This window comes from Cyrtonyx montezumae, unplaced genomic scaffold (assembly GCF_038088225.1).
Source record: "Cyrtonyx montezumae isolate F1298 unplaced genomic scaffold, pur_monq_1.0 scaffold_17, whole genome shotgun sequence".
Taxonomy (NCBI): Eukaryota; Metazoa; Chordata; class Aves; order Galliformes; family Odontophoridae; genus Cyrtonyx; species Cyrtonyx montezumae.
Genome location: NW_027071903.1, coordinates 17,315,584 through 17,339,389, shown reverse-complemented (window position 1 = coordinate 17,339,389; position 23,806 = coordinate 17,315,584). Strand labels below are relative to the sequence as shown.

The 23,806-nt window shown below is 38.4% G+C and overlaps 1 protein-coding gene across 3 annotated transcripts in view; it reads left to right on the top strand.

Annotated features, from left to right (window-relative positions):
- Nucleotides 1–23,806, top strand: part of OTUD7A (OTU deubiquitinase 7A) — a 99,672-nt gene that overhangs the window by 37,516 nt on the left and 38,350 nt on the right. For all 3 annotated transcript variants that reach the window (XM_065733506.1, XM_065733504.1, XM_065733505.1), the window contains exons 2-4: nt 1,246–1,319; nt 2,913–3,012; nt 13,173–13,309. The gene's annotated coding sequence lies outside the window, so the exon portion shown is untranslated. The remainder of the gene's footprint in view (nt 1–1,245; nt 1,320–2,912; nt 3,013–13,172; nt 13,310–23,806) is intronic.

The following is a 23,806-nucleotide window of genomic DNA, read 5'->3' as shown; positions in this document are numbered from 1 at the left end:
TCTCTACCTATCCAAAAAGCAGATACGTGAAGATAAGGGATGAAATCCATTGTTTATTCCATTCGTATTTCAGCTGTTTTATTTTCAAATCTGAGTGTAGATAGTTGATAAACTTGAGAGTTTAGGTTTGGTAGTTTTCTAGCATGGGCCAGAAAGTCTCTGCTGTACATGACAAATAAGTAGGTGTTGCCATATAATTTTAATTCTCTTTTAATTAAAAATAGAATTCTCCATTGCGAGCAGTTTTCTCTGGCTTCTGACCAGTCAGGCAGTTGCTGCATTTTCTGTGACTTCTGACTGTTCCTGATGTCATTGTAGATGCTCAAAGCAAGCAGCAATATACATAATAGAGATGTTTATCAGATCTTAAATAGGAGCTTTATACAAGGAGGAAAACTGCTGCCTTAAAGAAAGTGAAACATACAACTGGGAACTTAAATGGAAATACACTGAAAAATCTGAGCTTAAACAATAATATATATATACATAGTATGGAGTAGTTATGATCTAATGTGAGAACATACTGTACCTCTTAGGCTGTAATATAATGTCAAGAAATTGCAACAATGAAAACTTAATGAATCACTAAGGAGAGATGTTCATATCTTGGTTGTGATATAAATAAGATTTAATTTTGACTTCATTAATTACCTTTAAGAACTTGCTGGAAATGTTTGGTGTTCTTTTCTTAAAGACTTTCTTGTGATTGTTTCTGTTTGAATCTAGTGTGATTTATTTTCTTATGTGTATCATTTTGAAATACTCATTTAATAACTGAATTTAGAATTGAATACTGAGGTCAGACTTATTGCTTGTTATGGCAATTACAAGTTTATTTAAATGTGTAGCTCACAGTCAGAGACAACTATGGCTTTTGTTATGACGTGTGCACTGAAGAACAAGTTTTTATGTCTACTTGCCTGTTGCTGGTGCCATTGCATGAATTTCATAGGGTTACCATCAAGCCAGTAAATTTCCCCTCCCAGCCCCATTTTACCTTCTAATTGATGCATGGTGGCACACTTTCATGAGCAGTGGTACTCTGACTAGTTTTTTCTTATATGCTGTTACTAGAAGTGTTAACGGACTTAGAAGAATTATTTCTTCAAAATAATGCTGCAAATTGTAGTGCCAGGGTAAGGATGTGTAGTGGGGATAATATAAACGGGTTCAAAACAGTACTTAATAGTGTTACTTTTCGAATCAGTAAAGCATATTCTGCTTTTTTTTTTTTTGTTTTCACAGGCACGTAGTACTCCAGAGCTTCAAAATCAGAAGTAAAAATCATCTGGACAGTTGCCATTTGCCTTCCTAAATAGGTAAACATACTAGAAGCAGGAAAAGGGGTCTGCCTACCTTATTCCTTTGAGTAGCTGTAAACATCTCTCTCACTTCTTAAATTAGCATCTGTCATTTAGTTGTTTTGAAATGATGAATGTAAGGGCCTTGCAAAGAAAACAAGAATTAAACTTGGAAAACAAGTTACAATAATTAGAATCATAGAACCACCTATGTTGGAAAAGCTGTTCAAGGAAATAAAATCCAACTGTAAACCTGAGCTACCAAGTCTCATCACCAAACTACATCTCTTAGTACCACATCTACATGTCTCATGAGTACTTCCAGGGTCCACCACTTCTCTGGGCAGCCTCTTCCAATGCTTGGCCCTCGCCTCTTCTGTGAAGAAATTCTTGCTAATGTCCACTTTAAAACTTTCCTAGTGCAGCTTGAGACTTGTTTCCTTGAGTCCTGTCACCAGTCACCTGAGAAAAGACTGACATCCTTGTTGCAACTTACTTTCAGGTACTTTTAGGGAACCATGAGGTCTCCCATCAGCCTCCTCTTCAGAGTAAACAGCCCCAGTTTTTTTGGTTGCTTCTCATATGTTCTATTTTCTAGTCCCTTCACCAGTTTTATTACTCTTCTCTGAACAAGTTCCAGGAACTCTGGATCTTTCTTGTAGTGAGGGGTCCAAAAGTGAACATAGTATTTGAGGTATGTTCTCACTATTGCCAAGCACAGAGGGACAGTTGCTTCTTCAGTACTTCTGACCGTCTATTTTGAGTTGCAGGCCAGGATGCTGTTGGTTGTCTTAGCCTCATTGCTGGCTTATGTGCAGCTGACTGCCAGCCAGAACCCACAAGTCTTTTTCTAATGGTAGGCTTTCTATCTACTCTTCCTCAAGCCTGTCTGGCTGCATGGGGTTGAATGTCATGGAACTGGACTTGACTCATCCAAATTGCCAATCCAGATTACTCTGCTAAGCCTAATTAACTTTGAGTGGATTGACAGCCCTGCATAAATTGGTGTTGTCTGTGTAAGCACTGAGGGTGCATTTGATCTACTTACCATTATCATTGATAAAAATGTGAAACAAAACTGGCCCCACTACTGTGGCCTGAATGTTCTCCATACTTTCACCTGGAATGTACTCTGTTCATTTTGACTCTGAGCCCTGCCTTCCATTCAGTTCTTCACTCAGTTAAGTGTAGCCAACAAAAGAAGCCTAAAGTTATTAACAGACTAACAGCATGTTGTTGCTTGTGAAAGCATAGAGCTGTTGGCCAGGGTATTGTTACTCGTTCATCTTTATCTGTGTTTCGTAAAGCTTGAATACTAAATAAGTTCCTAAAACAATCCATATTGTTGTAATGTTGAACTGCTGCAGTAGTGGATCTGTCACTGCAGAAGCTCTGTTTTGGGCATTGCTTTTTGCTTTTGTATTTCTTAGCAGTTCCTTCCGTAGTGATGGAAAGATGCAATCCATTGTGAGGCTACAATGGAAGACCTCCATGCTAATCCTGCTAAGGACAGACAAGTAAATGACACATTTGCTAAATAAGTGTTATTTAGCTGATAATCAGCTGCTGTAAGTTGCCATTTGCTTGCTGACTTCTTTCTGTTTTCTCTAGGAGGAACGTGGAATTATTGGTGCCTGCCTCATTTCCTTCACCAAAATGAGATAGAGCATGCAGGAGAGAAGGGATATTTTTGCAAGTGGAAGCTACAATGGTGAGTTGGAATTTGCTCTTACTTCTGCTGCAGAATTTCTCTGTAATGCTAAATAGGTTGTTTGAACCAAATATCATGCAAATATTTCTAGTTCTTCGTGTGTTACAAATAACATTTCCTTGGCAACAGTACTGGCTTGAAAAGTTCTTTCCTACTGCTTCCTCTCCTCCCCTGGCATTTTTGGTCCACAGTACTACTGGAGGTGACAATCAATAAACAAAATCAGCAAGATAAATAAATAGAGTTAAAAGTAATTCTTTTCTTCCACGGACACACAGAAAAGAATGTGAAACTATGATGTGTATTTTTTTTATTTCACACCAGCATGTCTGTTTTGAACATCTTGCTGAAAATTGAGCATCTGATAACATGATTTTTAAGTTTTGAGGTGCTAAACTCCCTGTAAAATTGTAATTGTGAGGGACTCAAAATTGGTAGATACTTTTTAATGCTGATCTGGCTTCTTCTGCTCCACCTTTAAAACAGTAGTAGATACACACCTCATAGGCACTTTCAAAAAACATTAATGTAATGAGACTATACAAATGAGCACCGAAGGAGGAAAGAAGTCTCCATTCATCTGCTTCAAAAAGTTGCAGTAAGTCAAATTCCTGGGGCCACGCTTGCCATGAATTTAAATCAACATTTTAATTTAAGTATTTTAGCATGAAAGATAGCGATACGTATATGTTCTATTATTTTAAATGGTTATGGTGTCTTAATTATGAAAATTATTCTAAAACCATATCTGAAAGAAAAGAAAAAAATAACTAAATTCTACACTAGAAAAGCTTCTCTATTGAAGAACAGATTGCTGCAAGGACTTGGATGGACTTGGATTTTTTTTTTTGTCTCTTTGCAAGTCAGTCTGTAACTTATATGAAGTGGAAGAAACACTGAATTGCTCAGATTCTTCACAGGCAATGATACATACATGTGTATTTAAAAAAAAAAAGGTTGGGAGGTTCTTACTTTGGTGGCAGTGGACACAGAAGAACATGGTTTTCAATATATTAGGCACATTAAAAGCTCTGAAAGTAGAGACTCATTCTACAGTGCCAGCAAGAAAGAATCCACGTTACAGAAAAAAATTAGTACTTTTGAGCTAAGCTGTTCATCCTGCCACAGCAGTCAGCACAAATGCTTGAAGTGACTGTGACGGTGAAATTTCCGTGAGACAAAAAAGTATACTTGACCAATTCAGCTTTCCTTTCTCTGTCTGAAGTATAGCAGCTGAACTGAGGGGTTGTGCATTCTTATGTTAGTTTAATGCTTTTTCTCGTGTGTCTTGGCATATGCAGTCTTGTTTTTCTGCAGCATTTGTCAGTTAATGGACAGTCAGTGCAGAGAACTGTTCTATGTACAACAGTTCTGAAGTGTGCTCAGTGTACAGTATATATTACGACCTTGCAGGTTGTAGATATCAAAATATTATCTGGTATGGCATAATTTTCTTTAGTACTTTCAGGGAATAGAGTAAGAAGGTAACTATAAGTCTGAGTAACAATGATCAGAGACCAGCAGTGCCTGTGTAAGATGAGAGTCTCTTCCCTGACTACTTTGGTACTCATCCTCTGCAAATAATGGAATGTTCTGTTAACTTTTAGTTTGCATTAGGCATTTACCCCATCTGTCTTCCATCTCATGAGGGGCTGGTGATGGTATCATCCACAGCATAACAAAGTACCATCAATAAATTGTAAGGAAACTGCATTCTTTGGGGTTTAAGGAGCGTCCCAGAACCTTCTGGTAATGATTAAGTGGCTGTCAGAGAAGAAATCTAATTTCTAATTTTTTCATGCAGTTTATGTAGCTCATAGTCAGAATGAATAGACAAATGTTACTCCATTTTACTTAAGTGTTCTCTTGGGTCCTGACGATGCGGTAGAATGTTTATGGAAGTATTTTGATATAGAGAAATGCTTTTTAGTTTTCCAAGTAACCAAACACATTAGCTGTCATGGCAGGCAGCTTACTCTTGAATTCATCATTTATCAGTACTAATTCTAGGCTAATTCAGGGCTGTGTACCACTTTGTTGTGGTCTATTTGAATTTCAGTATTGAATTTATCATATCAGTCCTCATTAAGATAAAAATTAATAAAGGCTATGAGCTATGTGAGGATACTGTCTGCTTCACTTAATAGTGTGTTTTAATTACAGACTATGCACCATTATTTTGAGATTTAATAGTTGGTTGGATTGGTGATTTTTGGAAGCAATTTTGTTACATGGCAAATGTTTTTCTATAAGGTATGTATTGTCAATAAGTGCAAACATAGCTTTGCTTTTCTAAATGCTGAAAACAAGCAGTTCTTGCTCTTCTGGTATATACCTTTCATCAGTGTGAGCTTGGCTTGTTTACTTAGTCCATATGAAATCAAAATACTTCTACAGTATTTTCTACAGTAAAATACTTCTTAGTGTTACTCCATGGGGAAAAAAAATCAGTAAAATCAGATAAAAATTATATCTGATTTCTCAGTTTTATTGGTGCATATAGAGGCTGAGAATGTATGGATGGAGAAGATGGTTTATATAACTAGAAGGAACCAATTGATGCATGGATAGAAGAGTTGAGGAGTAACTTATTTCTCAAGTAAATCATCATCATCTCTCATATTTCATCTTGAATTAGCTCCATAGCTTTCAAGCAGGAAAAGCTAATACTGTTCATTTAATCTGGACATTAGACATCTTTGAAACCTTATTCAGAGAGAATTAAATCCTTGTGAGTAACAATAGTAAGTTTCAGTGTAAATAAGACCTGTATGATTCTAAAAAATAAATAAAATTCTCCTTATGGAATTGTTAATTCTTTACAGTAGACTGGATAGTCTTTATGCTTTACAGCCTGAAATAACATTTGGCAAGTAGTAGGTTTGAGGCTGAAAAGAGTCAAACACGCTAATTGAGTTGTAGAGATCTATTTCTTGGTCATATTTTGCAAACATGAAACTGAGTCAACATCCTTTGCAAAATGTGTACTGCATATAATTATGTTCCATATATATTGTTTCACTGGAGGCTGGGAGATATAATTGTTCCATTTGTACTCTCAAGTTATTTACAGTTGCTGTTCCATAAAAATGAATTGCACGCTGGTGTGGTGTAGTAAACCAACAAATGTCTTATTTCTCTTATAAAAGAAACCAGGATTAAAAGGTTGTTTTATCGAAATATCTTGGTTGAAAAGACACTGGAGAATGTTTCATCATGATGCACAAGTTTTTGTGATTGTTGTTAACAGAGGTTTTAACATGTACAATTAAATAACTTTAATCAAATTTTGCATTAATTCCTAAAGCATCTGTTTGAATCTCTGATGGAACAAAGCAATTCATTAAATACACCTCTGGTTCTTATAATGATTTAAATATCACCTAGGAGAGAGATCCAAGAACATTCCAGTTGTCACTTGTCTATTTCTCTTAGTAGGTTGAGCTGCTCTTCAGCTATCTAGAACAGCTTTACCAGTAGATAACGACAGAGCTGTAAAACATTGAAGGATGTTCACTTCCTCTCGAGTGCCATCGGACTTATCTACCATACGTCTTGGGAAACAGAAATGCTCTGAACTTACTAATGGTTGGAAGGTAGCAAGGCTGGAAAAATAAGTAGATGTCTGTCCAGTTACTTTATTTCTTACATTGTTATTTGTACTATAGGCAGCACAAGCAGTGGGAAAATGCTCTTACTAGAAATAAAATAAGAGCAGGGCACAGAACATTTCAGAATTGATGCAGGTTAATTTTGTTTGAAAGCAGGACTCAAGCAGAGCTATATGCAAAATAGCTTTCTTCCAATAAATAAATAAATAAATGAAAGGGGATTTCAGTTGATTACATTGGTTTGATAAGCTGTGTTATGGTGAAAACTGAGATTGACTATCTCTTTATTTCCAGGCCTTCATTTTGGCTAATGAGAAAAGATCTGATTTTAATAATTAAAACTAATCTTGATAAATTGATGTAATAGTTGGCTTATTCTGAAGACAAAACATGATAAAATAATTAACGCTGCACAGAAAAAACAAAGAAACAAAATGATCTCCTTGTTCTGCATTATAAAGACCCTAAAATCTGTATCTAGTAACTAGTAATTGTTGGTACAGATGTTTAAGTGCTATGCTGTCATTTCTGTAGTGTCTCTGAATTCATCCAACATGCTATAAAATTGATTGCAATTTTTAAGCAATATGTGTAACAGAACAGTAGTGTGATGGGACTTTTAGCCACCCTTCTGTAGAACCTAGACTTTCAAAATAGCTAGTGGCAACTCCAGAAAACGACTTGAGCACCATGTCTATTTCCGTCCTGGGGGATCTTCACATCTCTGTTTGCATGTTGACTTGTGTGGCTGTCTGAGTGTTGTGTTTTTCCATCACTTGATAAGAAAGACAGATTAAAGGGATATACCTTCAACTCTGTCCATAGGATCTACAAATCAAGGTTAGCAGGAAATGAAGTTTTGAAATCAGACATTGGACAATGTCATGTTAGCAAGCTCACAGGCATCCAGCCTTGAAGTGGTGTCAAGTGTTGCAACAGGGGGAAAGCATTTTTAGCCTGCTTTTCTGACAAATGAGACGTATGCCCATCCCATCTGTGTGACATTGTTCCCCATTCCCCCAAAACCATTACAGAATTTAAAAAATAGAACTGTGAAAATTAATAGAAGTTATATAGAATTTGTGGAAATCTAATGCTAGTGGAGAAGAGAGACAAACTAGAACCTTACTGATTTTTAGACTGTGTGACAACAGTTGCCTGTCCAGTAATGCATGTGTGGTTCTGGGTTACCTCTGAGGTGTGCTGGTGGTTGATGAAATACAGCATAAAAAGGAGAGAATTAAAAATATATGTATACAAAAATACATGGGTGGAATATCACTAGAACCAGGATTCTTTTCTATTGCACATGGAATAGCTTTCTGCAAAACTGGTAGGGTTTTCCTGGTAAGTTTCCTACGTGTTGAATTGATTTATTGATTCATTGAATTCAGAGATATTAACCATCCCTCAAAGCATGCTGCTGCATGTTAATGGCTGGAGGCAGATGGATGGGTCCAGACAAAACTGAAGAGGTCAGCACCTGCAGTGTTAAGAACTAGCTGCTATTACTGAAAAATGTTAAAGCTGTTTGTAAACCTTAAAGGTCACAAGACTGTATGTTACTTACTGCTTATCATATTCGTGCCTGTAAGTGCAGCCTCTGGTGTGCTCGCATAATGAACTTCAGCTTTAGCCTTCACAATCAAAAATCTTTTTTTCTTTAAGAGCTGGTGCCCTTTTGCAAGAATACTGGATGTTATTTTGTCACAGAAACAGTACAGTGAAATGCAAATGGTGCTTGAAACAGGCTGTTTCTCTTCACTGTTGATTTTCAGAATAAATAATTTGTTATGCTGTTTGATATTGTAGTCAGCTTAGTCACAACCAGGAGAAAGATGCTGAGTCTAGAAGTGAGAGCAAGAGTGCCATAAAAACTAAAAAACAAATTTTGTCTTTGCTCCTTCATATATGGTGAGGAAGAGTTTAAAACAAACCTTTGCTATATTTTGTTTAGTATGTTAGAAATATAAAGGAGAAGAAAAGTGATTGTATATCCTTCCTGCTCTTCCTTACCCCATCAGCAATGCATACTCTGCATTCTCAGTGTTCAGCCAAGGCGAGGTGAAAGCATATTGATCTACTGGTTATTCTTTCCTTACAAGCATTACTTTATTACTTCTTTTCCATGCTAGGAAGACCAAGTGAATACAGTATTCTGGAAGTTCAAGTTCTTTCCTCAATCAGATTTCTTGAATAAGAAACTTAATCCACTTGCTGTCCTTAATTTTTGATCTCCAGATGGAGAAAGTCTTCTTGCTGAAGACTGCTTGCAAAACTGCATCTGTCTTCCACTTCTATGTTTAGTGGGTGGATGCCTTTGTGGAAAGGAGAGAGAAAAATGGAAGGAGCTGATCACATTTTAAACTCTTCTAGCAGTTTGGAACAGGGCTGATAGGTCAGCAAGGCTTCCATGGTAAGCCTTCAGTGGTGACACATGCTGGGATGACATCCTAACAGGCTCTGACATCGACAAGGTAAACTGCTCTATGAAACTTTCCTACTCATCTGCCAGTAGTGGTGGCAATTGTAATAGAAATTCTCTGGGTACCTTTTTGTTTGAGAGCACCCTGCTCAGGGCTTTCACTTCTGTCACTTAAATTATAGAGAAAATGCACAGCCAGATTTTCAGGTCCCCTGCTGGGGGTTGTTTACATAATTTTGCACCTTTTGGCTATGGCTTTACTTCAGGAGACTGGCAGTCTGATGTAATCAAACAGATCTGTCTATGTGCAGACTATTTGGTCACATAAGCTGTTTAAAAAAAAAAACCCACAAACTACAGATCAGATTCAGGGCTGTCTGAAGCTGCTGAAGGAGTAGCAGCTCAGTCTCTATGGGATGAAATTTGTGAAAGTGTTATTTGTAATTCCTTTTAGTTGAAGGCTCTTTAAAGAGTACTGTCGTTATGTAGATGTTGCACATAAGATATTATCTGCTCTGCAGTTTGAGTGGCATTTATGTTGCATATAACTACATACATCTCTTACTTAAAGCACAAATACTGATGGCCTGATCTTAGTTCAGATGCGCGTTCAAACATTTGACTACTTTATGGTATTAATGTTCTTGTTTTACTGACACCACCACTTTTCTCTTGATGTTAATGCTTGGAAAAAAAAGTATATCTATATATTTTTTTTCAACTAGATACAATTCAGCTTGCATCTCTCAGGTTTTTAAGTCTTATGGCCAATAGATGCTTTGCTTTTCTGTGTATATTGACGGCAGCTCCAAGCAATTAGCTCATTCTGTCTGTCATGAAAAGGAGAATACTTCTAGATAATTGACTGGTTCAGTGGAGTTAAAATCATGAGGTTATTTTCCAAAATATTTGTAAATAAGAGAAAATCTGACTCAGATGAGGAGATAGTATAGTGCATATGTTCACTGGCAAACTGACTGACTTACTGGGAAGTTTCTTGACAATTACAATAAAAGCATGTTTTCAAATAGGTTTTTTATAAATCTGAGTAGTGGAATGAGTTACTCGGTTTCTCTGCTTCTCATGCTGTGATTGGTCACCCATTTAACCACTGCTTTGTGGAGTCCAATTAGTTTTTTGTTTCTTTTTAGAGATGATGGAAGAGTAAGGTTACAAAATTTTCTTTTTCTATAAGATCCATAGTCTTGCATTTATTTTACCAAATACTTCTGATATATTGTTGTGGGACCAGTTGCCCACGTGTAATGATTTTCTCTTTTTTTGGTCCTTCCTCAGCTGTTTATATTTCATATGATGCACAAATACAATTGTAGAGTCTTTGAAATCTCCTTTATTCCATCTTTGCATTTTTTTGTTTTGAATCAAGAGTCAGAGGATTCCTTCTTTCTTCCTTGCTTGTCTGTTTAATAAGCAGACTGCTAGTCAGGAAGGAGAATTTTCTGCGTTGATACTGGGGAGAATTTCTGTTGAACTGACAGTATGTGTTATCCAAATTGACGGTAATATAATCAGCTACAACTACCAATCAGCTTTGCTATGCATTTAGTTTCAGACCAGCAGTGAAGTAGATGTTTGTTTGCTGTTAGTGTAAGGACATAGTTCAAACATGAGACATAGAATATCACTTCGGATAGCATCAGTGCGTATTTTTTACGAATGATGATCTGTTTACGTTTCTTTTTGAGGACTTATCTTAAAAGGCAGACTTCAATAACATCTGTATTTCTCTTTTTGTGCAATGATAAGTTTTAAAATATATATGTAAATAATTCCTTTTGCAGTGAATTGAATTGATAGGAGATACTTATGTGCTAAAGCATGCAGTAAGCTATGCAAAATGTGCTCTAATTCCTTAGAGTCCTGTTGTCATCAGGTTTGATGACAAATTCTTCTGTATATTCTCTTTCTTTTTTCTGTCATGGTCTATGATAAGCAGTTTGTTTCAGGAGAGACTGTTCTTTGTTTAAAAGTACAGGCACTGTTTACATATGTGAGCTTGGTATATGTGTTAAGAAACAAGCACCGTTATTATTTTGTTTAGCTGGAGCCTGTAGGAATCTATATTTGGTGTGCTGAAGGGTTTTTTTCTCATCACCTCCGGGCTTACTTTTCAAGGAATGGTGACTTCCATATTTTTTTTTTTCTGGCTTTATATATTTTCTGCTTCACACACTGATCTTTAACTCTGTGTCCTGCTGTTCATAGCACATAATAATAGATGACAACAACAATAGCTATTAGAACTAATGGTCTTCTCAGAGGTGGTGAATATCCACTAATCCTGTTGAAGTTGGTCAGAAATGTTCAGCAGCACTCAGAATAATGCTGTACTATTTTACCATCAGATTTTGAGTATCTGTTAATTACTAATGCTTTTTTTTATTGTGTACAGTTCCTCTGCATGCTTTCCTTGATGCATCAGCTTCTAGTTTTCCATGTTGAACCTGAATGTCCTGCTTATAGTTACTTTTAAAATTGCCTGAATTACAGTAAGAAATTGATAAGACAGAAAGACTGTCAACTTTTATGAGTTCAGAGGTAGTCACATCTTATTTGTAGTGAGAGAAAACATAGTGCTATGAAATTGCAGTAAAAGTAAATGGACGAGGGATTTTCTTGCTGCTTTAGAGTATTTTGTATTTTCTTACAAGGTTGAAGAGCCACTGTTAATACTAGATAACTTTGCAGTAAATACTTGCCGTGTTACTAGATTTGAGATGAAGTGAAAGACTATTCTGAAAATGAAGTGAAAGTATACCTTTACTCTCACTATAACTTGAAAGTGAATTACAGTGAAGAAGAAACAGATTCAAAGTAAACAGCATGGACTTGCAATAGTGTACAGTACTTCTTTTGCCTTTATTTTAAGAAGCAGCGCAGGCTTTGTGTTATTACTTAGCAAAAAAAAAAAAGACAAAGCCACAGTTTTACCTTTGAGCTTCAATATGCACACTTTGATAGATTGTTCTGTACTATTCACATGGGTGGAAAGGTGCTTTCCATCTCTAGATCTGTATCAAATTCACAGCTTTCACTTTTACTAATGAGTTCTTCAGAGATAGTTAATTACTTATGTCGTTTAAAGTGAAATACACAGAAAGGATTTGCTATATTAAATTATGTATCTTCAAAATGTTGTGAAATTAATCATACAAGCTTCCAAGTTTCATATCTCTATGTTTTCTCCTTTGTATTTCTACTTGCTCTGAAAAATATTGCAGATGACTTGCTCTGAAAAATATTGCAGATGACATTTTAAAGCATCGTTTTTTAAAAAGAAAAAGAACCAGACCTTCTATTCTTAATTAACTGTACTAAAATAAATGCAGTAACCAAAGAACGTCCTCTTAGCAAAAACAGTGATGGGAGCTGTGGGGCTAGGGAAGTTTGTCCATTCAGTTTTGTTGCATAATGTGTCTGTATGAGCACCTTCCTGCTGTGTATGCTGAGCTGAATTCTACCTCATTACGTGAGTGCCTGGCCAGGCTCCAGTACAGTAACTTGATGTTCTCTCTATGTTATACATGTCTGAGAACTTCCAAGATTGCTTCTTTTGTGCATAATCTCAGAAGTTCAATTCTGCCTTTGTTTTTAAGGCATTGTAAGAGGGGGAATTTTCCTATTGCTGTCACTGGAACTGTTGGATGAACTACTCAGTAGAATCCATATTTTTGTGGGGAACAGAAAACTGTTAAAGTAACGATGCAGAATTCAAAACAGACAGTTGGGAAAACAGTATGTGAGTTATTTACCTCAAGGTCTGAAAATGCATGAGACTCCATTTAAAAAAAACTATACCAAGCTCTTAGTGTTGCTTGTATACTTGGCATGCAGTTGAGCATCAGAACCTTTTCCTAATGCCTGTGTATGAGAAAATGAGTAAGTACCCTGTATAAGCTTACAAGCATTTCATATTACAGTTGTCCAAGTAATCTTTTTAATACAAATTATTGTGTTTACAAATTTATCTGCATTGGCAGTAGTGCATCTATTAAGGCGTTGGTGTCAGAGGCAAAGTTGACTGTTGATAGTGATTGATGTAATTCATATAGCGCAGAATAAGAGCAATGATTAATATCTTGTCTTTTTTTTTTCTTTTCCAGATTTCTCAGGGGACACCATTTTGCTTATTCATACCTTTTACTGTGGCAAAAATGGAGTATTTTCCTTACCAAAAACCAGCAGCATAACGCCTATCAGACACTTGCCTCAAGGAAACCTTATCAAAAGTCTGTTCACAGTAAGTGAAATGAAAAACTTGCTTAAAGGTAGCTTTAAACTGCTTTGTATCTATTTATGGCTCAAGTGCAAGCAGCCTTAACAAGAGAACTGATCTTGGCAGTCTGGCTTTTAGCAGCAGCTGTTTGCTGTTAAGTAAGAGTATGGGAGGAAATACCTTGCTGTAAAGCAGTTTGAGGTTGAGCTGCTTCCTGACCACTGCATACCATTGCATCGTACCTGTGTATTCTGTTCCTTGCTCCCTACCCCCATTAAATATTTACTACAGTGCATAACAAATTGGATGCATGAATAACACAGTCTAATAGATTATCTCTGTTGTAAATGAAGATGCAGCCTCATGTTGCTATGACAGTTTTAGTATTTCCAGTGCAGAAATAGGAGACCAAATAGCTCAAAATGTAAGAAACAGCAAGTGATTATTCTGCTTTTCATTGTGTAAGGTTTTGGGCTGCTTGCATTTCATGGTACCTATAGTCCTAAGTGTTAACTTATAATGCAATTCTAAATTAAAACAAGCAAACAAACAAGCCCTACATTTTATATCCACTAATAATTATTCAGTATCGTGCTTTACTTACTGGGATAAATTGTATGCATTCAGAGTAATTGTGAAGTATTTAATGTATGGATGTTAGAGGAAATTGTAAGGTTAGAGCTTTTGTCAGGATACCTTCTTTATCTGGAGGCTGCAATTTGGAGGAATACATTCAGTACTTCAATATTTTCTTTCAGAAGCGTAATGAAAAAAATTAGTTAATGTGGGAGAAAAAAAGAAAAACAACTCAAAATGAGAAGAAAATCTAGTTTATTCTAATTGCTTGTAATTTGTAGAGGTACACTGTAGTGGAAGAGACATGTTTTCTTAATGAAATTGTGCATTTAATAAGAGGCCTCAGATTGTGTTTCCAGTACAGTACAAGATAATGCCTATTTATTTGTCCTGCTCCCATATAAGAGAATAATCAATACCTGAATATGATTTAAGATGAAACTTTGTTTTAGGGAAATTCTATTTTTATCAGTGGTATTACATTTATCTTTCTGCTGCCTTCTGCCAGAAGATAATTAGCATGCCATGGGAACTTGTGAATAAAATAAGGGAGAAGCTGTAACTGTCTTATGTTCAGGCCCTTATCTGTTGTCCTGCCTGAATACAAAGACATCATTGCAATGAAGTTGTTTTATGCTGGAAAAATACCGGTGGGGATGGATGTGGAAAGATTTTCTCTCTTGCTTGTTGGCTCCTTTCTGTTGCAGACACATCTTTCTATGAACTTTGTATTATCTATGAAGGTTTTCTCTCTGAGATCATTCATAATGCCATAGTATTATGAAATCCTTCTCAAGCTCCATGAAATGACAGTTGTAAGTGTTCCAGCAGTGCAGTGAGGTGGGAATGTTGCCTGCAAAGTGAATTTATCTCCCTGCTCACATCTGACACCAGGAGAGCGCCCATGAGGGCCCTTGCTGCAGGGACTGTAGCTGTTTCAGAAGGTCTGATGGGGATCCAGGAGTTTTAATGTATTGCGTGTCTAACTTTCTGTAATGTTTCTGCAGTCAGAGTGTGCTGTAGCTTTGAAGTACAGCCTTATCTTTTCAATCTCTCCTATGTTCTTTTATCTTAGCCTGCAATATAAGGTTCTAATCTCTAGTTCTTCAGTTAAGTCTTCTCAAAAGATTTAGCAGAGTCCTTGGTCAATACTTCTAGCTTCAAGGAATTCCAGTAAGTAAGCAAGTAATAAATGTTTTAAATAACATTTCTGAAATGGAACAGTCTTTCTCTTTGCCAGTTCCCACAGGGGTTTATTGTATTGACTGAGGACTTTTCAGTACATCTTCCCTCATTCTCTATTTTTTGACTTCTGTGTCTAATGTATCAGGCCAGGACTTACCTACTCAAGATACCAAGGAGATCTGATGCAAGTCAACTAAATGTAGGAATATAAAGAGGGCAGCTTAAATCCCACCAAGTCTCTGTGTGCACTCTTCCATTCATTATTAAAGTGGCCTCCAGTGGATTTAGTTTTAATTCGCTTCAAAGGCAAGATGATCTGAGCCAAATTAATGCCACGTTTTTACTCCCAGATGAAAGTGTTTGCAAAGGAATTTAATAGACTTGGAAAAATCTAGTTAAATTAATTTGGGCTGATTTTTCTGGAGTTCCATTGTGTGGACAGAACCTTAGCAGTAATGCCTGATTAGAGCATCTTTGTCTTTCTTCTTCACCTTTTGCTCCTGTAACTCTGTTTTATTCTTGAGGAAGAAGGTGGACTGTAACTGTCTCAGTTGCTAAACATTGTCTTGTCGCACTGCTTAACATCCTGTTATTTATAAGGAAGGAAGTTATAAATATCCCATTTCAGTAACAAATGTAGTACATGTTACCTCCTATTAGTTGAAGTAGCCAGAAATGATAACTACCCTAATTCCTTTTAATTGGATACTGTAACATGTTATCAAGATCTCATCCATCTGGTAATAAAGCATTTTTTTTTTGTCAGACTTTGAATAACTGAGTGATTCATATTTTGTAGTATTTTTGACTGTATGTCACCTCTATAATGTCATTATTTGACATTGTCTTTTAACAGTGGTTTGCCATTCTGGTAGTAGAACTCAGTAAGATGCAGCTAATCTGGATGAAGATGTTTGAATGACTTGAAGTACCATATGATAAGAATACATGAATAATACAAATAATGCGTGACATAAAAAGTGATTTTAGAATACACACGTGCATGTATATTTACGCTCTGTACATATCTATGTATACAGTGGAGCAGGTATCATTTTCTTCTACTGCTGGCTACTGGGGAGTAGCTGAGTTGAATGGGATAAATGCAAAGTCATGTTAATAGTAAAAAATATTTACAAGATGAGCTCTCTTTTAATTGTCCTTGAAAATTCTGTGTCATAAGAACATAAATATTGACTGAGAAGTTTAATTTTGACGTCAGCTGTGTCCTGTGAGACACTCAATGTTTTTTTTAAGCAGCTTTATGCACTGTGTGGAAGAGCTGCCTTATGTCTAGCATGCCAAATGTGAATTTCTGGTGGAGTGAAGTAAGCTTCTGGTAGGTGGTGTCAGCGCCATGCAAGTTTGGGCTTTGTGGAGAAGGTAGGTGGAAGCATAGGGCCTATGTTGTGTAGAAACACTGTTATTGCTTCAGGGAGAACTAGAAAGTCCTGAGTGAAGGACAGCTGTGGAATATGTCTTTCCAGGTGGTTTTGTTTAACCTGAGAGTTTCTGTCACAAAACAGAGCAAGCCTGTATTTAAGGATGTGTTGAGACTGTCATTCTAGCTAGAAACACTTGGTATAGGAAAAACTGTCTTGATGACTTTTAAACTTTCTAATCTGAAAAAGGCTGCTGACAGAATTTCTGTCTGGTTGGTTGTCTTTCTTTATGATCTTGTGCTGCCTCGGCAAATTAAGGTGAACTCAAATCAAAGCACGCATGAGAATAAAAACAATAAAATTCCCCAAGTCTCCATGATCTTTTGGCATTTCAAGTGAGATTCAGGTATCCGGATACAGACTTGGTAAGTGTGATAGGTAGAAATGGGTGGTTTGGGTACCATGCACATAGATGTGTATTGTCATTTTGGTAGCTCTGTATTGTCTGGGTTATGCAGAATTTAGAGCTGCAGGTGTAATCCAGAAGTTAGTGTATGATACCTAGAGTAGCACCAGATACCTGCCTCCGTGTGTCTGAATTGATTTCTGAGTGCTTTATTAGACTGCTGTTGTGTTTTTCCTCAGCCTCCTACACTTTGACTTTTGCCTGAACTTCATATTTATTTTCCTCCTTTCAATTACTGGATGTTTATAAAGTTACAAAAAGAGAGTTACAAATCTGTATACCTCCCTTGATAGAACTACAGATGCTATAGGGTAATTTTTCAGACAATTTTGCTTTTTAAATTTTTCGAATTGCAGTGTGTTTCTCAGAGCTGTCATAAGTCAGGGTAGAATTATGAAATACTTCGCTTTTATCCAGCTTTGGCCTTGGAATTTCTCTGATATCCAAGGATATATTATCTAAAAGTAATAAAAGCTCCAAAAGTAATGCCTTCTATTTTATTCTATCAGCTCAGTGTCAGAAAGAAGATATTGGTGTTACAGCAGTAGGGGCTGGATCTTCCCACCAGTATTCAGTTACATTTTGTGCTACAAATGGCAGCATAGGGATAGTCTGACAAAATGGCATGTGACATGGAAGTGTGGATGAAGTGAAGGTATGGAACTAAATTCCTCTATGTGGGGAAAAAATGGCACCCACGGACATTCATTATTGCTTGTTGAATGTTTATGGAGCCCAACTGGTGGATGTGAGCACAGTGAGATGAGGAGCGGTGCATTTCTGCAGTGGTAACAGCAGGTCACACTCACTGCTGCAGATTTTTACAAGCCTGGCGTTCAAGCTCTTGTTCATTGCTGGCAAAAATGCATAGCTAATGTTGATAACTGTGCTGAGAAATACTGTTTTGTAGCTGAGAGTTTTTTCTGTCAAATAGTGTTACTATACTCTTTGTACCTGTTCTAGTTTCTATGGGAGTAAATAGGAGGTGTTACTGTGAGACCAATGGCCATAAATAACAATGATCGATCTAGTGTAATCACTGTAGGAGCATTTTGGTTCGGTAGTACTCATCTGCAAACGATACATGGCTTGTGACAGTCTGAATGGCAGATTTTTACTGACATGCAAAAACCTCTTTGAAATCCCAGATAAACAACAAATCTCTATTAAATATAATGATCAAATTGGTGGCCTGTTCAAATTGAAAGGACTAAGAAAAATGAGTTGTTCCTTCTTCAAACATTAAAATTAATTGTAAGTATACAAATGCGTCAAGTAGAGAAAGAACTAAAGGACATATTGGTAATCTTTGAAGAGCCTTCATGCAGAGATATTCATCTTTTACTATATTTAAACAAATATAGATCTTAGAATGCCAAAACTGAAACCTTCAGGATTAAGTAAATAAGAAATTACAAAGGAGCGATTGCTCCAATGTGAGACTAATTCAAAATGATTTACGTTTTTAGAGACATTTAGAATTTAAATAAATTTGTGTGATCACTTCAAGAAGAGATTATCATAATAACAGAATATTGGTGGGAAGGTTCAGCCTCTACTGCCATACTACTAGCACCCACCTCTGGCATCATGGACCAGCATAATGAAACAGGAGATGCTACTTTCAGTGGGTGTAATATGGAAGAGTGTGTTGGTTCTGCTCTAGGTGCACGTGTTACACATGAGTGTAGATTATATTAATGTTTTGATGAGTCATCAGAAGCAGAGGTGGTGGTGGTGATCTTAATGAGAGGAGAGCTTGCGTTCTTCTGTTGAGAACAGTGAGTCTGGTAACCAGCTGAGTTCTGAGCTCCCTGTTTGCAGTGAATTACTGACTGCCTTCTTCCTTATTGTTTATCTACTTTTCTTCCTTATCAGACTTTTCCCAAGTCCATCTGGATATGTTTTTACAGCTAGTAACAGTTTTCTGGCAAAGAGTATGATTTTCTAAAGACTGTTCTGTGGGGTTTTTCTTTATTCTTTTTTTTTTTAATATCTCTCTAAATCTGAGAGCAGTAAGAAAACAGTTTATTTTTTTTTTTCGAATTTAAAAAGAAAAAAAACCAAACAAACCTCCATCAGGGCTGGTTCAGATTTATAAAGGGAAGATCTTTGTTGTCAGAGTGTAGAGCATGTGGTGTTAGGGCTTTTGTACAGGTTTTTATCTGCATTGGGTAGTTGAAGGAATAGCTAGACCACCTGCCATCTGTGGTAATTATGGCTAGAAATAGGAGTCAGCTGAATGAAATCAGCCCTCGTGATCAACTGCTTTGAAATCGGCACAGCCGGAGCTGCAGCGGCTGATTGAGGTACAGGGCGGGTTTTCGGAAGGTTCCAGTCTCTCGGAGCCGAGTGGGAGCGGCCGGTCCCGACAGACCCCGGCAGCTCTCTCTCGCGAGACGCTGACGTGGTGTAGGCGTTGCCAGGGCAACGGCGGGGGATTTAAAACGGTCGGAACGCGGAGCTAACGCTCAGTGCTCGAGAGCAACTGCTTTGAAATCAGTACAGCCGGGGCTGCAGCGGCTGACTGAGGTACAGGCAGGTTTTTGGGAGGTTCCTGTCTCTCAGGAACCAAGTGAGAGTGGCCGATTAGTGGCCGAGAGTACGCTGTTCTCCCGAGAGGATAACTAGGTGAGGTTAACGAGGCGTTAACGAGGCGTTAACGAGGCGTAGGGGTTGCCAGCGTTTCAGCTCCCTCGCCCTCACCCCTCAGCTGAATAGGGCTCAGGGAGGGCAGCGAAGTGTCACTACCCACTTTTTTTTTTTTTTGCTTGTTTTTTTAATATATATATATTTAAACTATTATTATTATTTATTTATTTTTAAGTTATTACAATTCTTATCTATATCTATATATATATTACTATAAACTATTATTTATTTATTTATTTACTTTCAATTTTTCATTTATTTGTTTTTATTCTTTTTTGTGCCATGGTCTCTACTAGACAGAGGGCTTGCCTTAAAAAGGCTGTGGCAACCCACACAGAAGGTCTGCCTAGAAGTGTGGCTACACAGGTCTCTGGTTGCAAGGAGTGCCAGAGCCTGCTGCTGCTGGATGAGGGTGCTAAGCAGTTCTCCTGTGCAAGGTGTGAGCAGGTGGAAGATCTGCTTAGCATGGTGGCTGAACTGAAAGAGGAGGTTGAGAGACTGAGGGCCATCAGGGACTGTGAGTGGGAGATTGACTGGTGGAGTAACTCCCTAGAGCGCCAGAGAGAAAGGTACCAGGGAGATCCCCCGCAGTTGGTGGTGGACTCCCTGACCTGTCCCCGTAGGGCAGAAGGGGGATATCTGAGGGATAGGGAGGGCTAGCAGAGAGTCCCTGCTCGGTACCCTGCTTGGTACCGTGGGCAATCTCCCCCTCTGCCTCCCCAGTGTCCCCAGATACCCCTAAGCAATAGATTTGCAGCATTGGAAGTTGAAGAGGTGATAAGGGGTGAAGTGCAGGAAGATTCCCGCAGGAGGTCACCAATGGCAAGGCAGTCACCTCCGTGCATTGAGACTGCTGCTACTAAGAAAGAAAGGAAGGTGATCATAGTGGGTGGCTCCCTTCTAAAGGGAACTGAGGGCCCCATTTGCAGACCAGACCCAAACCGCAGGGAAGTGTGCTGTCTCCCTGGGGCTCGAATCAGGGACATTACTAGAAGACTCCCGGACTTGATACGCCCCACCGACTACTACCCATTACTAGTAGTTCAGGCAGACTGCAATGAAATATCTCAGAGAAGTCTGCGAACTATGAAAAGATTTCAGGGGATTAGGGCGATGAGTTCAAGGGGTGGGAGCACAAGTGGTGTTTGCTTCCATACCTTCTGGGGCGGTGAAGGACACAGAATGGGCTAGGAAAACACAGGTGATGAATAACTGGCTGAGAGGTTGGTGTAGAGACAGACACTTTGGGTTTTTTGACCATGGGGCAGTTTACTCGGCTCCTGGCCTGTTATCTGTTGATGGGATGCACCTATCTCAAAGGGGGAAACGAATCCTAGCACAGGAGCTAGCTGGACTCATTGAGAGAGCTTTAAACTAGCTGTGATGGGGGAAGGGGATAAAACAGGGCTCACCAGTAAAGAGCCTAAGGAGGCTGTGCTGGAGAAAGGGGTGAGGCAGATATCTCAGCTGAAGTGCATCTACACCAATGCATGCAGCATGGGCAATAAACAAGAAGAGCTTGAAAGCATTGTGAGGCAGGCTAACTATGACCTTGTGGCTATTACAGAAACATGGTGGGACCTCTCCCATGACTGGAATACTGGGATTGATGGCTACAAGCTCTTCAGAAGGGATAGACAGGGAAGAAAGGGTGGTGGCATAGCTCTCTATATCAAAGAGTGTTTTGATGTTGAAGAGCTTGAGGTTGGAAATGATAAAGTAGAGTCCCTATGGATAAGGATCAGGGGGATAGTCTTTAGGAGTGACATCATGGTGGGGGTCTGTTATAGACCACCTAGTCAGGATGAAGAAATAGACGAGGTGTTCTATAAACAACTCGTAGATGTTGCACGATGGCCAGCACTCGTTCTCATGGGGGACTTCAACTTCCCTGACACATGCTGGAAATATAATACTGCGCAGAGGAAGCAGTCCATGAGATTTCTAGAATGTGTGGATGATTGCTTCCTGACACAGCTGGTGCAAGAGCCTACCAGGGGAGATGCCTTGCTTGACCTACTTTTCACTAACAGGGAAGGACTAGTAGGAGATGTGAAGGTTGGAGATTGTCTTGGCCAGAGTGACCATGAAATGGTGGAGTTCGCTATTCTTGGTGACGTCAAGAGGGTGACTAGCAAAACTATTACCTTGGACTTCCGGAGGGCAGACTTTGACCTGTTCAGGACACTTGTTGCAAGGGTCCCTTGGGACTTGCTCCTGAGGGGTAAAGGGGTCCAGGAAGCCTGGATGCTCCTCAAGATGGAAATCTTAAAGGCACAGGAGCAGGCAGTCCCGGAGTCCCGTAAGTCAAGCCGGAGGAGAAAAAGACCAGTGTGGATGAACCAGGAGCTTTTGTTGAGACTCCGAGAGAAAAAGAGAGTCTATGTCCTCTGGAAGATGGGACAGGCTACTTGGGGTGACTACAGAGAACTGGCCAAGATCTGCAGGCAGAAAATTAGAAATGCTAAAGCCCAGCTTGAAATTAGACTGGCTACCACTGTAAAGGAGAACAGGAAACCCTTTTACAAATATATTAACAGCAAGAGAAAAACTAAGGAAAACTTCTCTCCTTTACTTGATGAGGCAGGGAATGTAACCACAGATGATAAGGAAAAGGCTGAGGTTCTCAATGCCTTCTTCACATCTGTCTTTAATAGACAGAACAGTTGTCCACAGGGTACTTGCCCTGACCAGTTTATACAGCTAGTTCTAACAACAAAGTATTGCTGTAGTAAAGGACCTAGTATTTGATTTTTAGAGACTTTTTAAAATAGAACTGTTAATTTTTATGCTTTTAGTAGTACCACATCCAGTTCACAATGTTTTAGAGACTTTGTGAGGCTTTGCCAGTATATGAGAAAAGAGTTTCCATAGCAAGCCACTGTTGAGTTGCATGCATAGCAGGAATTTTAGTTGTCTCTCACAGCTTTGGGTGTATTTAATGCAGCACAGGTGAAATTCGGAATTTTCTAGGAAACTGAGCAGGAGTCCAGATACAGTCAGTGCATCTCTGCATGCTTTATTTCATCTCTAAGTAGTCCATAATGATGAAGCACTGTTACTTCAGGTAATCTGTGATGGTTTGGTCTTAGTTGTCTTCCAGTTTTAAAGTTCATTAACATGTTTCTGCATCGACCCTTCCATTTTTTAGGCAATTCTGTCTGAAAAAACACTGCTACTTCAGGCTGTGTTGTTAATTCAGGTCTAATGAGTACCAAAAAGAGCTAAATAGCATAGATGTTTCTGTGCAGGTGTTCTAAGCGCTGCTGGAGGACTCAGATGCTAGGGACTACATGTAGTACAGTGCACAAGCACAGAAGATGCATTCAACTAGAGCATTCCTCACACTGGCATGGATTTGAGAGATCTGGTTTGATGCTGTCTCATTGCCCAACAGAATTCAATTGTTTTTCTAGCTGTAAAGCTATTTATTGATATATAACAGATACTATTCAATTTGTATTCTTGCTTCTCAGGAAAGCAGCAAGTGCCATATCCAGCTTTTACATGTTTTCATCAGCCATTGGCATGTGGGTGAAACCAGTTTTCTACATGTAGCCAGAGAACCTTCTGTGTTACCAAAAATAACTCAGTGTAGAAAAGATCTTCATTTCTTAACTTTTGCTGGAATTGATTGAAAATAACATGCTTCTGCTGCTGTGGTTAATGAGTGGGTTCAAATGGTTGTGTAATTGTGAGGCAATTCTGAGGTGTTTGCTGATGTCATAAATGCAGAGGTTGGTCCTGTCCTTGGATGACAAAAGGATGTCTGTTCATGCGAAAAATATTGAAATAAAGCTGATACTGAGACGACTCATGAACTGACTTCTTTAGGCTGATGGGCACAGTCTAGCCCCCACATATAACGAGAGCACTTGATTGCCCAGCCAGTGCGTTTTAAATCACTAGTTATAGACTCAATGCTAATGAGTCAGGGTTATTAGAATCTGAGATTTGCTAATGTTTTTCTTATCATTCACCTGCAGCAAGTTCTTCTAGCTTATGCACCCTTCTTGCTGGTTAAGATTTGTCTCATACTTCTAGTTACTGCAGAAATCTCTAAGGTGTGGTTTCTTCTGGTCTCTTTGTATGGATGTTAGGTTCTGTTTAATAGAGTGTATCTGTCTCTCCAGCCCTTAGGGATGGATCTGAGTTGCTGATGACTTTGTCCTTCCTGATTAGGCCTCAGTACATCAGTGTCAGAGAAGACAGGTGATAATCCCCTTTACCTGGATGGCGGCTGTAATCTTTCTGCATCAT